Source organism: Malania oleifera, chromosome 13 (genome assembly GCF_029873635.1).
Source record: "Malania oleifera isolate guangnan ecotype guangnan chromosome 13, ASM2987363v1, whole genome shotgun sequence".
Lineage (NCBI taxonomy): Eukaryota > Viridiplantae > Streptophyta > Magnoliopsida > Santalales > Ximeniaceae > Malania > Malania oleifera.
The window spans coordinates 20,038,102-20,053,014 of NC_080429.1; positions in this window are offsets into that span (position 1 = coordinate 20,038,102).

Sequence of the window (14,913 nt, forward strand, 5' to 3'; positions counted from 1 at the left end):
GTTGGTGACAGTAAATACTGGGGCAGATTTCAGATGATCAGGGTTGAGGTTAGTGATGGCCAAAACATCGGGGTAGTTTTCATGATTAAGTTTTGGGAAAAGTCCATACCGAGACTCACATGTGCAAGTGGTATAGGGCATATGATAGGGGTAGATTCAGTGCTGAGCTTCAGTAGAGCCAGTTCCGACACCTTTGCGAAAGTCGGCAACATGGCCCAGATAAAAGGTGGGGTCGCTGCGATTATAGGCGCGGCAGGAAAAAGGATTCATGCATTGTTATGCATTTCATACATTACATGGAAAGAAAGCAAATGTAAAGCACATCATATCAACATGCATACTTGTCCCTGCATATAAGCATCATAAGTAGCTACATGTATGCACATAGCACAAAGCACCATTCGTACTTGTCTGGTTGAATAAGCTTTTGAGTAATCATTTGGCATAACTGATTGAGCAACTCCTATTTTGTTAGTCTCGAGAAACTGGGGCAGTTGACCCTAGAGAAAAACCAGCTTGAGCATCTATTTGGGACCTCAGGATCGTCCCCTCGGAGTGGACATCCCCAGTGGAGTAACCATTTTCTAAACCAACAAACCTACACCTAAATACATTTTGAGGAAGTTTTGGCTCAGGACGGTGTACCCGCTACGGATCGAATTCCTACATTCGTAGCCAGCCATTTTGAGGAAGTTTTGGCTTGGGTCAGTGTATCCGCTACGACTCGAATTCCTACATTCACAGCAAGCCATTTTAAGAAAGTTTTGGCTTAGGTTAGTTTACCCACTATGGCTCGGATTCCTACATTCACAGCAAGCCATTTTGAGAAAGTTTTGGCTCGAGTTAGTGTACCCGCTACGGCTCGAATTCCTACATTCGCAGCAAGCCATTTTTAGGAACTTTTGGCTTGGATCAGTGTACCCACTATGACTCGAATTCCTACATTCGCAGCAAGCCATTTTGAGGAAGTTTTGGTTCGGGTTAGTGTACTCGCTACAACTAAAATTCCTACATCCGCAACAAGCCATTTTGAGGAAGTTTTGGCTTGGGTCAGTAAACTTGCTACGGCTCGAATTCCAACATTCGCAGCAAGCCATTTTGAGGAATTTTTGACTTGGGTTAGTGTACCCGCTACAACTTAAATTCCTGCATTCGCAGCAAGCCATTTTGAAGAAGTTTTGGCTCAGGTTAGTGTACCCGCTACGACTCAGATTCGTACATATGTAGCAAGCCATTTTGAAGAAGTTTTGGCTCAAGTCAGTGTACCTGCTATGGCTCAAATTCCTACATCCATAGCAAGCCATTTTGAGGAAGTTTTGGCTTAGGTCAGTGTACCCGTTATGACTCGGATTCCTACATCCGCAGCAAGCCATTTTGAAGAAGTTTTTGGTCGGGTCAGTGAACCCGCCATAGCTTAAATTCCTACATTCGTAGCAAACCATTTGAGGAAATTTTGGCTTAGGTCAGTGTACCCGCTATGACTCAGATTCCTACATCCGCAGTAAGCCATTTTGAAGAAGTTTTGGCTTGGGTCAGTGAACCCGCTACGACTCGGATTCCTACATCCGCAGCAAGCCATTTTGAGGAAGTTTTGGCTAAGGTCAGTGTACCCGCTACGGCTTGGATTAATCACATCCAATGCAATTCATTACCACACCTTGTGATCTCATACTTCCCACCAACCACTAATCCCTAGTAACCACTAACTTCCTTAAAAAAAAAAAGAATCAACAACAACAACAACAAAAAAAAAAAAATTTGCGCAACATTCCCATTTGGCCTTTTTTGCCCTTCTCATCCCTAATAGGTAAAAGCGAGCCACATCTAACATTGAGCAGTCAAGTGGCCTGGTCAAAATAGGTGTCTTTTATATTTACAGTCTTGATGTTTCAAATAACGTAGGAAAATTCTTACTGTTACATTAAAGTAACAAAGTCTACAAAGAGGGTCAGTTGTAGACACCCTAATTTTAACCAGGCCACCCCAAAGAAGCCCGGTGAAATAAGGCTTGTCTTTGAGCCCTGAATGATCCTGAGTTTTAAAATTAAGATCCCCGAGTACCTATGATTTCCAAAAAAAATTGAGTCCTTTTAACTAGTTGAGTTCCTTAAAAATTTTCCCAAAAAATAGTCTCCCAAAATCATTCTAGATGAATTGAATTTTCTTGATTCTTCTTTATAATTCTAGACTAGATCCTTTTAAGACCCCTGTAATAATCTTGGTTAGGCTAGGTATCGGGTTAAGTCTTGAAATCAAACTTGGAGTCCGTAGCTTCAATCTTGAAAATAATTTCTCTGAATTTTTAGTTAAATTCTTTGTTTTCCAAATCCTTCTATTTTGACTAGGTTGAAAATTGAGTATTCTAGTTTAAGATTAGGATTTTGTTTTGAGATTTTCAAAATTTCTTCAATCAAGTCTTCTAATCGATTAAAAAAAAAAAAAAAAAAAACAAGTTCTGTTATCTTTCTGGTAAATTGAGATTTTCAATTTCTAAATTAGAGTATGGGGATTTGAGTCAATCAAAATGACTTTTTGGTTTTAAATTGAGTCTTAATTTTAGAGTTGGGTTTTATTTAGGATTAAGGTCATGTTCAATTAATCGTGGGCTCCTTGGGTCGAAATTAGTCAACCCCAAAGTCAAAATTAAAAAGTGCACTCATCACAGATTTTATTAAAAAGGAGGCACGTGTGTACACGTAAAGCCACAAATGCACGAACATATTACAAGGGGAATGTTAATGAAAACAAGGAAAAGCACATGGAAATAAAAAAAGGGGGGGGGGGGTGCTACAGGATGGTACAAATAACAGTCGCAGTACAAAAAACCTGGGGTTGCATCCATACATACATACATACATGGAAAATAAGACTACGCAAGTTGTACAAACAGTGGTTGCAAGAGAAGCAACCCGGGGGTACATTTAGGGGTGAGCATAATTCGGGGAAATCCGAATTAACCGATTTAGCCGACCGAAATTGGTCGATTCGATTCGGGTAAAAAAAATCAGTTTGGTTAGTTTGGTTAAACTTCACCAAAATTCGGTGGATCGGTTTTTGGTTCAGTGAATAGGAAATATAAATTCGTTTAACCGATTAACCGATTTAATAATTAATTAAATTTAAAATATAAATTAATATATGTTAAATAATTAAGCTTCACCAAAATTCTAGTTTTAATAATTAGTTTTAAAAAATTTTGGTTAAATTCGCTTAACCGAATTACCCAAACAGGTAATTCGGTCGGGCGAGGTTCGGTTAATACCACTTATTCGGTCGGTTCGGTTAATGGAAATGATTAACCGAAATTTTTGGTTAATTCGGTTAGTTAACCGAATTTCATCGAACCGACCATTTGCTCATCCCTAGGTACATTCATTACAGAAAAAATAATAAAAATAAAAAATACAAAAAGGGAAGATGCCTTGCACTCCACTCCAGAGCTGCCACCTCGACCTTCTAGCTTGCCTACGCCCAAAGAGTGATGAAATTGGTTAATTGGAATTCCAGATAAAAAAATAAAATACAAAATTTACATGATAGAATGAAGTTTGTTAGAAGGGATTATTCCCTGCCAGTGTAGGGAGTTCCATTGAAAGGAACTAGAATTGGAGCCAAAAAGCACCCTCAGACTCCCTATAAATAAGGAGTCTCATTGTAGCAAAGGAAAACACTGAGAGAGCAGTAGCACCCTGCCCAAATTGAGAGAGGAGTGAGTTATAGAAGGAAGTTTCTGAGAGAGGGTGGAATTAAGAACAGAGAGGTTCTACCAAATTGCAAAGGCAGAAGAGCTAGAAAAAGGAGAAGTAGAGGGCCAGACACCTTAAATCAAACACACACAGAGTCTGGAATAGAAGAAAGGAGGAGTAAGAAGAAGAGGGTAAAAATCCTAAACCCTCCTCCTTAAAATTGTTAGAATTCATATGATGATTATGCATATAGTCTGAGTGCAGGTACTCTTATTCGAGTTTAGGATTTGTGTTTGAACTTGAATTCAGAGCCGCCTTGAATCCAGGTTCGGATCCCTTGATCCAGATTTGAACCCAGTCTCAAGTTCGAACTTGAACCAAATTTGAACCACCCCACAGATTCGAACCCAATCTCCCAGACTCGAATAGGAGTTCAGGTTAGAGTCTGTACCTGTGTTTGAATTCGAGTTTGAGCTACCCGAACCAGGCCACTTTTAAAGTCTAACCGGGCCATCCCATTGTTTTAAATATCATCAAAGCTTATTTTCAAAAAAGAGGTACCCAGCTCGTTTTAAAAATCCAATCCTTGTTTTTAAAAAATAAAATTGGGCCGCCCCGTTTTCAAAATTTGCTCAGGTCTTGTTTTAAAACCCAACTAAGCCGACTTGTTTTCAAAAGATGACCCAGGCTTTATTTAAAAAAAAAAAAAAAACCCCTGAGGCCCATTTTAATTTTCAAAACCCAGAGGCCCACTTTAATTTTTAAAACTTAGACCCACACATGACTGAGGTCACATGACCCACTCGAGTCAAGCCAGGCCCACACGGCTCACCCCGGGTTGACTTATGTGAGTCAACCCCGACTCTAACTGAGTCAACCTTGACTCTTAACTCACTGAGTTGAAGACGAGTCATCTCGTCTTCAACCTCAGCCTTGTGACTACACCCTAACCCCGAGTTCCCAAAATCATTGAAACAGACCGCCACACTCAGGTCATCATCCAGTAAATACACAATCTTCAGACAATAGTATTCACAATATGTGAATCACTCACATACCTATACTCACACTTCATAATTACAGAAAATAAAACTAAAAAAATATACACAAAAAAGAAGGGGGGGTCAGAGAGTACTTAACTTTTTTTGTGCATCCTCGAAGACTTAAAATCACCCTCTGAACTTTGCTCTCGATCTTACCCTTTGGTAAATACCATTTACATGTTCTAGCCAGGAACTGAGCTCACCGGTGGCCTCCTCGAAATTAAGCTTCTATGAAGAAGTTCAATACTTGAGACAGAGAGGTTGAGAGGCTAGAGTGAGGGAAATAGAAAAATTAGGGTTTTTAGATGGAGTTGCAGATCTAGGGTGTTGTTTATTAGGAAGGAGAAGAAAAGAGTGAGAAACTGAAAGAGGCTGAGGAGGTTGCAGGTATTGGTGAGTTTCAGGTTGGGAAATCTAGGGTTTCATCTGAAGAAGAAGACGAATCAAAGTTGCATAAGTGGGACAGAGAGAGGCTGAGAGAGTTGCAAAGGGCTAAGAACATGATTTTAGGGTTCGTGGTGGCAGGAGAAGAAGAGGGGTAAAAGGCTAAGGAGGTTGCAGGCACTGGTGAGTTGCAGAGAGGGGTTTGGACTAGGGTTTTGTAGAGAGGATACGAGAGGGAAAAAGAGAAATAGAGAGAGTTTTCAGAGAGAGTGAAAAAATGGGAAAAGTGAATTTTTTAAGCTTAAATATGTCAAGCTCTGGCACCCTAGGATCATGACACGTGGAATACTTCTTCTCCGCACGATCAAAATCACACGTGGTTGAATCCTAGCCATTCACTCTTTGTTTCTATTGAGCGTTGAGATTATGCCACATTGGATATCCAAAGCCGCTCCATCTCTCGCCGTTGGATCCCTACAGCAGATCAACGACTAGTATTGCTCCGTGTCAAGAGCAATAATTGTGGCCAGTCCTCCCAGGTGCGCGTGCCTGTCTCCTCTGTGCCTCAAGAGACATGTGTTACCCCTTGTCCCCCATGCCATTAATATTGGGAAGCATCTTTTTTCCTAGACATTGGATCTGGTTCTCCAAGAACGACTCAGATTGCCCTGTGTCAGGCATCCATTCGAATCTAATGCCCTTCCTGTGCGCTTTGCAACATGTGGCCATCGCCATTAATGCTGGCCTTTGCCACCTTTCAACCCTTGGATTCACACCCTTCACGGACGATTAGGATCACTCGACGTGATCAATCTAGACACTCCCCCCGTGCACCATTCGCCGAGCAACACATGGACCATCACCCTCCGCACGTGTTGAGAGATGTGTGGCCCCTTTGATGCCATTTGATCTACACTGCGTAGGGAATGGCTCGGATCAAGCCATGTCACCTGCATGCACTTGTCCCTAACCGCGTGACACATGGTTGGTCCTGACCCGGACCTTAAACCGGCCTCCTTCGAACCGGTCAATGGTTGACCTATCTTCCCCCCTGAACCGGTTTCCATGAGCTCTTCTTATTTTTTTTATTTTATTTGTTTTAAATACATACAAATTCATTCAAAAGTTATAAAATTACAGAAAACTTCCAAAAAATCAGGAAAAAATAGGGAAAATTATGGAAGCATTTCTGACTCATTTTTCACTACTTTTCACCTTTGAATAATTTTTATATTTAAACTCTCTAAAAATTAAAAAAAAAAAAACACAAAAAATAAAAACATATTTTAAAGTTAGGAAAATATTACTTAGAAAAATCATTGAAAAACCATAAATTCATAGGAAAATGCAAAAAATATTTTTGACTCTTTGTTTTTGCTTAATTGTCTGTATTATTTTACAATTTTGGGAAAAATTAAAAAAATCATAAAAATAAATTTTGAGGTTAGGAAAATGTTTTTGTACTTATTAAAATCACCAAGAACCAAAAAAAATTAGAAAAAATATGTTCGAGGTCTAGAAAATTGTTCTCATCCCGAATGAGTCCAAACCTGCCACACTACTATTTTTCCCATTTAGAAATTCTATCAAACTTTCAAAAATTCTGAGAGCGTATTTTTCTAATTATTTTCTCGATTTTCCGATTCCGATGATTTTAAAAGAGAGACATGAGTTCTTCGTAACGTGATATGCCCCGGTTCTAAAGGAATACTTATATAATATTTTGTTTGGTGCTTTTCTATGATTTTTTATAGGAAGTAATTTTAAAATTTTATTAAATTTAATTTATGAGATAATTCTTGATTAATTTGGTACCTTTCGTAAGAACAGACGCCTAGGGGATGCTTATACCTTCCTCTCACGTAATCAAACTTTCGAACCCGACTCTGGTAACGCAGACCGATTCTACCCTTAATTGGGTAGTAATCAAGTATTCTAACTACACTCCAAAAGGTTAGTGGCGACTTCATCACACTTTTTTTTTTTTTTTTTTTCACGAAAATCATTTTCAAAATCCACCTTTTCAATTCGTGTACCACGGGGCAGCACACACATAGTAGTGTTTCCGGCAACACTTGAGTTTTTGAAAACTATAAAAAAATTTTGCAGGCTATATTTATAACTCAGAAAATATTAGGAAAAAGAAAGGAAAGGAAATTACATAAAAAACTCCACATTTTTATGTTTGGTCATTAAGGAAAATAAGAAAGAAAATAAAAAATATATCAAATTTGTAAACAAAAATTTGATTTTACACATCATTAATATTTAGTTTTTCCTAATTTTTAGTCATATTTAAACAAACTTTTAATTTTGATAGTATTTTATATAGAAAGAAAATACAAGGAAAAATAAGTTTCCTCCTTATTTTCCTTTCCTTTCCTTTCCTTTTTTCTAAATAAAATATTTGATCCAAATAGACCCTTAAGGTTTAATTTTATTGATAAAATAGACCTTCTCTTAGTCAACTATTAACTAGTCGTTAAGTATATATGAGAAAAATTAATATTATTCATACTAAAATGGTATTTTAAAATGACATCAATTTAATAAATTAAATTAAAAAAATTGGTTAGTATATTGTCTTGAAAACTAACTAAATGAATTGAATAATTTACTGATTCTTGAATTAATTGGTCTAGCTGACCCAATCACTTTAAATCAATTGATTGACATAAAAAAAAAAAAATTATTATGTTAAATTTTTGAAAAAATTAATTATTAATAAATCATAAAAATAATAAATAATTATAATGACAGAAAATGTTTGTTAGATGTAATTTTCATAAAATTTAATGACTAAATAGATTATGAAATAAATAAAAAATAATATGATATTTTTAAATTCAAGTAACCTATCAAAAAGAGTATTAAAAAAATGTAAAATAAAATTTCAAGATTCATATTTTATAAATTAAAAATATAAATTAAATGTTAATTTTTCCATGTGTAATACTAAATAGATAAAGAAAACTCAAATTTATATTAATTGGTTGACTTTTGTTTGAGTAAATTCACTAATTTTTTTTCCCTAATTTTATTCAAATTGTTATGTCGTTAGATATAATATTTAATCAGATTCAGAAAACAAGCCGCAGTTCGACTAGCCAAACTATTTTAGTAAGTTTTTAAATTATATTTTATTTTTTAAAGATATATTTAGTCATTTAGTTTGCATGAAATGTACATAACAAATATTTTGGAACAATATAATTGTCTAAGCATTTTTTTAAATTATTAGCATTACTTATTATATATATGCACATATTTTTAATTTTTAAAAATATTAATTTAACTATATTGTTTAATTTTCAAACTAGTTGCTCAGTATTTGATTCATTCATAAGTTTAATTTTCAAAACATATTTTCCTTAATTGACCAATTTTTCTAACTTAATTTATCAAACTAATATAATTTTCTTATCATAACAAAATAGAATGAAAAAGTAGAATTGTCATTTCATTAAGGATAATTTTTTTTAATTGGACTTAATGATAGACAAACTATCAACTAACAAAAAATTTATTTTGTCAATAAAATTAAAGTTTAGAGATTTATTTTTAGTAGTTTTTTAAAAAATTAGGGGATATTATAGAATTACCCAAATAAAAAAAATAAGAGATTGCATCAAGTGTTTTTTTGTGCTTAAAAATACATTTGATTATTTTTTTTGAAATTGTTTTCTAAAGTAAAAATAAAGGAATTGTGTTCGATTAGGGTTGATTTAAGAATAATTTTTAATAAAATAATAATAATCATAATTGTTGCTAGTATTATTAGAAAATGAGCTATGCCCCATAGCCCCATGTTTTTATTGTGTATGAAATTGTATCCGAAAATACCTTAAAATTGTTTATTGAAAACTTATATCTTTAGTGTTTTTTTTAAGACATGCTTTTGAAGCAGTTTAATAAAAATACATAACCAAACATAAATTTTATATCCTCTTTGTATCTCAAATCTTAGCTAAGTCAAATCAAATACTTCATTTAAAAAAATTGTGAAATGACAGTATAGTCCTTATATTTTTAACTAAAATTCATTTTAATTAATGTACTTTTAGTTTGTACAATTAAGGATTTGCACTTATTAACTTTATTAAAATCGTCATCTAAGCTAATTTAATGATTATGAATTGGATAGTAGAAATAAATGGAAGGACGTTCTGTCCTTAGAGAATAGTCGGCTCATTTGGGATTTGGATAGCATGAATTACAAAAATAAAAAAAAAATTATTTTCTACTTATCACACACTTGAACTCATAATTACTTCATCATGAAAATAACTTATTAAGATCTTTTTAAACGATAAGCTTATTAAGAATACACTAATATTACTATATTTACCTATCAAATATCACAATTTTCCTTGCCTATCACTTTAAATAATTGTTCGATATATACCCACTATTTTGTGGGTATTATATTATAATAGAGTACAATTATTTAAAGCAGTGGATAAGAAAAAAATGTGATATTTGGTAGGTCAGTGTCGCACTACTGTTAAGAATAATAGTAATACAACATATAATATCAATTCAACACTTTATATATGTAAGAAATTTTATTAAGATTCACTAATATTTTTAGGTTCAATAAGGATGCCAAAAACAATTACATGACATTAATAAATATAAGTCCTTAACTATACTAACTAAAATTATAGAAACTAAAGTAAATTTTACTTAATAGTAGAGGAACTAACTTATTATTTCATTCTTTAAAATATAATAAAAAAGAATTAGTAACCCCAAGCTAGTGCTTTAAAACAATCTCCTACTAAATATATAATAGGGTAAAAGAAGTAGAAGAATGGAAGTATAATAATCCACTATTGAAGTGATCTTAAATGAAATATAATCGTATATTTGGGAGCATGGAATTAAGACTTTGAATTTGGATTTATGCAGATTTGAATCAGGTATAGAACAAAATTGTATTAACTTTCTTATCAATTGACACAAATCTAGATAATTCTTGAAATTTAGACTCCCAAACACTATAGTATTCAGTTTTTTGTTGGGAATGAAATTTAGAAAAAAGAAAAAAAAAATTAAGAAGGAGAACTAATCCCTTTAGTAGTATAAGTGTTGCAGATAAAATTTATATATTATTGGAAAATGATGCTTATGATCATGCTCTCCATGTTAATAATTCATTTAGTGATGAAGTTATTTTAAAAGATGGTGCTTGACTCGGTTTACAAGATAAAGGCTCACTATAGGTTTTTATGTAATTTTATAGTTAGTTATTTTTGTTTGTCATTTGCTGAGGTGTAGAGTTTGTTATGTGCAGAACTGTGAATATTCTTTTTTTCTCTTATGTAAATATTCCTTTTGCTCATGAGGAAGGCTGTACAAAGTACTAGCTACATATACTCATTCTTTTGTAAATGCAAAGTATTCAGTGTAGAAGACTCCAAGTTCTTCTCAGACCTGAACCTTCCTTACTTTCCTTACTATTTTCTTGCATGGTATTAGAGCAGTGAAACTTAGCAACTATGACTATAAAAATTCTTGCCAATAAATCTTCTTCAAATCGTTTTTTCGATTTCAATGATGTCACTAACCCTTATCGACTTGACAATAGGGACAACCCATATGTTTTTCTTGTTCTCGAACTTCTCACTGTTGACAATTATACCACTTGGTCTAGCGTTATGCAAAGAGCTCTTAGAGCCAAGAACAAGTTGGCATTTATTTGTGGCGAGATTTCCAAACCCACCAATCTAGACGACCCTTTACTTGAAGCTTGGGTATGTTGTAATGACCTTGTGTGACTTCCTGGTTACAAAACTATATTTCTCCATCAATCAAGTCTAGCATTGCTCTTGCAGATGAAGCTTTCGTGATCTAAAATGAGTTGAAGGAGCGCTTTACTCAAAATAATGGTTCACGGATTTTTTAGCTTAAGAAGGCACTAGCAGAATTGCAACAAAAGCAAGTTTAGTAAGTGTTTATTATGGGAAATTGAAATCTCTTTGGGATGAACTAAATGTGTTTGATCCATAGCCTGACTGTAGCTATGGAAAATTAAATATCCTTTCAGATAGATATCATAGGGACTATGTGATAGAGTTCTTGATGGGCCTAAGTGATTCATACACCAATTCAAGGGACCAAATCATGCTCATTGATCTCCTACCTAGCCTTTGTTGGTAAGATCCTTTCCATGATCCAACAACAATACAGGCAACCTCTTATGTTCAGTAGTTGTCCCTCTCATGATTCAATGGCCTTAGCAACTAAGAAATTCCATCCCACCTTTAAGAAAAATCCCAAGCCTAGACAACCCCCTAAACGAGACCGCCCCTATTGTACCCATTGTCATCAACCAGGTCACTTTCTAGAAAACTACTTTAAGGTAGGAAATGCCGAGCCACCAACCTGTACACATTGTCATATGAGTGGTCATGTAGCTGATAAATACAACAAACTTGTTGACTTTTTGAGTCCGTCTCCTATTTTGATTATGACACACCACAATATCTCATATGTGTGCTAAGTGTATGAACATGTTTATTTTTATAAGTGAGAAATACTACAAACTTGTTGACGTTTTGAGTCTGTCTCCTATTTTGATTATGACACACCACAGTATCTCATCTATGTGCTAAGTGTATGAACATGTTTATTTTTCTAAGCACGATTGAAAGATGAGATATGGAGGCCGAAAAGCACTTGAACGAGCACATTTTTCGGTGTAATCCATGGAATTGCCAAGGAGCAGAGCGTGAAGCCTTTGTGTATTTTAAGTTGTATTTTTATATTTTATTTTATTTATTTGGGTCTATAATACTAATCCAAGGTCTGTAATAATTAATACATGTCATGCATAATAGGACTATAAGCTTAGTAAGGACCATAGGAAAAATCAAATGACCATAGACATACTTTGGTCGACCTTCGGTCGACCAACGCTAGGTTTTTTAAGCTAAATTAAAGTGCCTTGACCTTAGATAGACCCTAGGTCCTTGCACGTAACTTTAAATTTAAAACAGGACCTAATACTTAAAATTAAAAGGGATTCGAGTGACCAAACCAGACACGTTAAAAATGTCTCGGTCGACCGAATAGTTGAAAAGTAAAAAAGTTGACTTGGATCGGGCGACCGAACCAAATTGAATTGAGTGTCCTCGGTCAACCGAACATATAATATTGACTTTTACACCTTCCCCAAGCACCCGAACTTCACATTCATTTTGACCTCGGGCGACCGAACATTGAAGTTCTGTAGACCGAACTTAAGCCTAGGCAACTGAACTTTGAGTAAGTTGGAAATCACCTTAGACTCAGCTACCCGAACCATTTACCAAGCACCCAAACATAGAATATGCACTTTTCTTAATGTGTCTGTTCGGGTGACCGAACCTAAGGGTCAGGCACTCGAAACTCTCGGGTTGGCCAATTTTTACCACAGATAATTAAGGGTAAATCAAGGTTAGTTGGTTTAAACATGTTTTAAACAATTCTAATAATTCCCCTTATGTCCCCAACTGTAAAAAATTTGGGCATCTCTATATATAGGTTCTCATTTGCAAAGATTAAGCCAAAATTAGGGCTTTTGATTAAAATTTTTTTCTTTGAAATTTATAGAGCTTCACTTCCACATACAAGCCCATATACTCCACCTATTTTCATTTTCTTGCAAAAACATATTTGGTGTGAGTGTTTTGAGAGATCCTACACTGCTTATACTAGCTTATACTCTAATATTAATTGTTGATTTTTAAGAGATTTAAGCCCAAAGTTTTTCCCCAATTTAATTAATAAATTTATTGTGTGGGGAAACCTTTTAGCTGATGAAGTCTTTGGACTATTATTGCAAGACTCATTAAGCATGTCTTGTGATTGTAAAGCAAAAATCTTTTTGACAAGCTTGGTTTGCTATTATCTTTTGTGCATAAAGTTTTTGAAAATCATTTTGATACATTTGATTATATTTTTTGAAAATATTTAAAACCCTACCTATGGTTGAAATATATTTACAAATTGTCTCAAAGATAGATTGGTAATACTACACCTTTGCACTTGATTGATTATTGACATTACCTAGAGTGCTATTACACATTGTTTGCACTGAGCTTATAGTTCCTATCTGCTTGAGGTGTACTGATTATTGCTCGTGCGTATTGGTACATAATTTGCTTGTTTAGAAGCATTTGTATTGTACAAAATTTTATCCTCATTGTTGTATTCTAGGCATGGCCTGAGGGGGTTTGATCTAGCGCGTAAGGATCACTAGGACCTTCTTCGCCCCGTAAGGAGAGTGTGTAAAGGTTGAGGTCATCCCTGGGAATTTGACCTTGTCATTACCGATGCCGCTCCACCCATTAAGTGAGCAATAGTGGTAATCCTCAGGTTTGCGAGTCGAGGCGGGGACGTAGGCATTATTGGCCGAACCCCGATAACATATCATGTGTCTACTTTAATTTCCAGCACTTTATATTCCCGCACATGTATGTTATATTTAATATATTGTGAATGTTGTGCATCATTTAATTTTTGCATATCATTATTTGCGCAATTAGTATATGATTAGAAAGACCCTAGGTTGTGCATTACTGATATCTGGTTAAACCAAAGAAGAAGTTTCTTAAATTTCCAATTCACCCCCCTCTTAGGAATACACCAATTCCAACAAAACTTCATGGTTACTCCTCTGGGCACAAGTTCTTCAACAAAAGGAAGTCCTCCACCTCTTTTGCTAACTTTGCCATTATTAATCAAGAAGAGGACTCAGATTCCAGGGTTGGTCTAACTAAGGGGTAGTATCATCAATTCCTTACTCTGTTGCAGCCAAAGGAGAATTCAGTGATGTGACGACCTACTTAATTTTCACATTTTTTTTTCATAATATAATAAAATCAATATCACAAAACTCAGTAGATCATAGTCTACCTAGACCCGTGGGTACCAAGGATATATCAGAACATATAACGGAAGCCTAAGCAGCAGGAAACATGTAATCTTAATATCATAAATATAGAATCATCCATCACAATACTAGAGTTACTACAACGACTGTATTTATATACACACAGTAGACAACCCAAAAGATATCTAGGGCCATCCCACAAAATACATCCGACCTTATCAAAACACTTACCCTTCTGGAAGGGCAGATCAACAATAATAGATTAGCGGGGCTTTACCTGCTCTCCTATCAGGGACTCCTGAAATGTTTATAAAAGTTTGGAGTAAGACACCTCTCAGTAAGGAAAATAAACTAACATTAGTGTGTGACAACATGAGCATTTCTGTGATATACATATAATCATAAACATAACCAGTAAAACTGTATATACATCATTTCTGGGAAAACATGTATAATCAAACATGGTAGAACATAATGGTTTCCATAACATAATTAATCTCATATAAATAATAATACAAAAACAATCTTGATAGGTTAGCTAACTGTTGTCATGTATTACCCTCACATGACTGGGTTGTGTGGCTCGAAGGTAGGACTTGACAATGGTTGGTCGACCACTGTCAAGTTAAAAGTACAGTCTGTAAGTCTAATGGGTCTGTCAGACCTGGTCCGTACACCAGGGGCGCTCACACACTTCTTAAAAATCACATCAACCATCCAATTTCACACCACTCTGTACAATGACGTTAACTTAAATATCATGAACATGATGACCTTAGACACATAGCAACGGTTCCGTGCAAGTGCTAGCCTAGACCAAACCAACTAGGTTCTGATATCATATAACATATACTAAAACTGTGATACATAGATATTTCATATTATTAATTATCAAATCAATCATATCATTTTGCATATATAC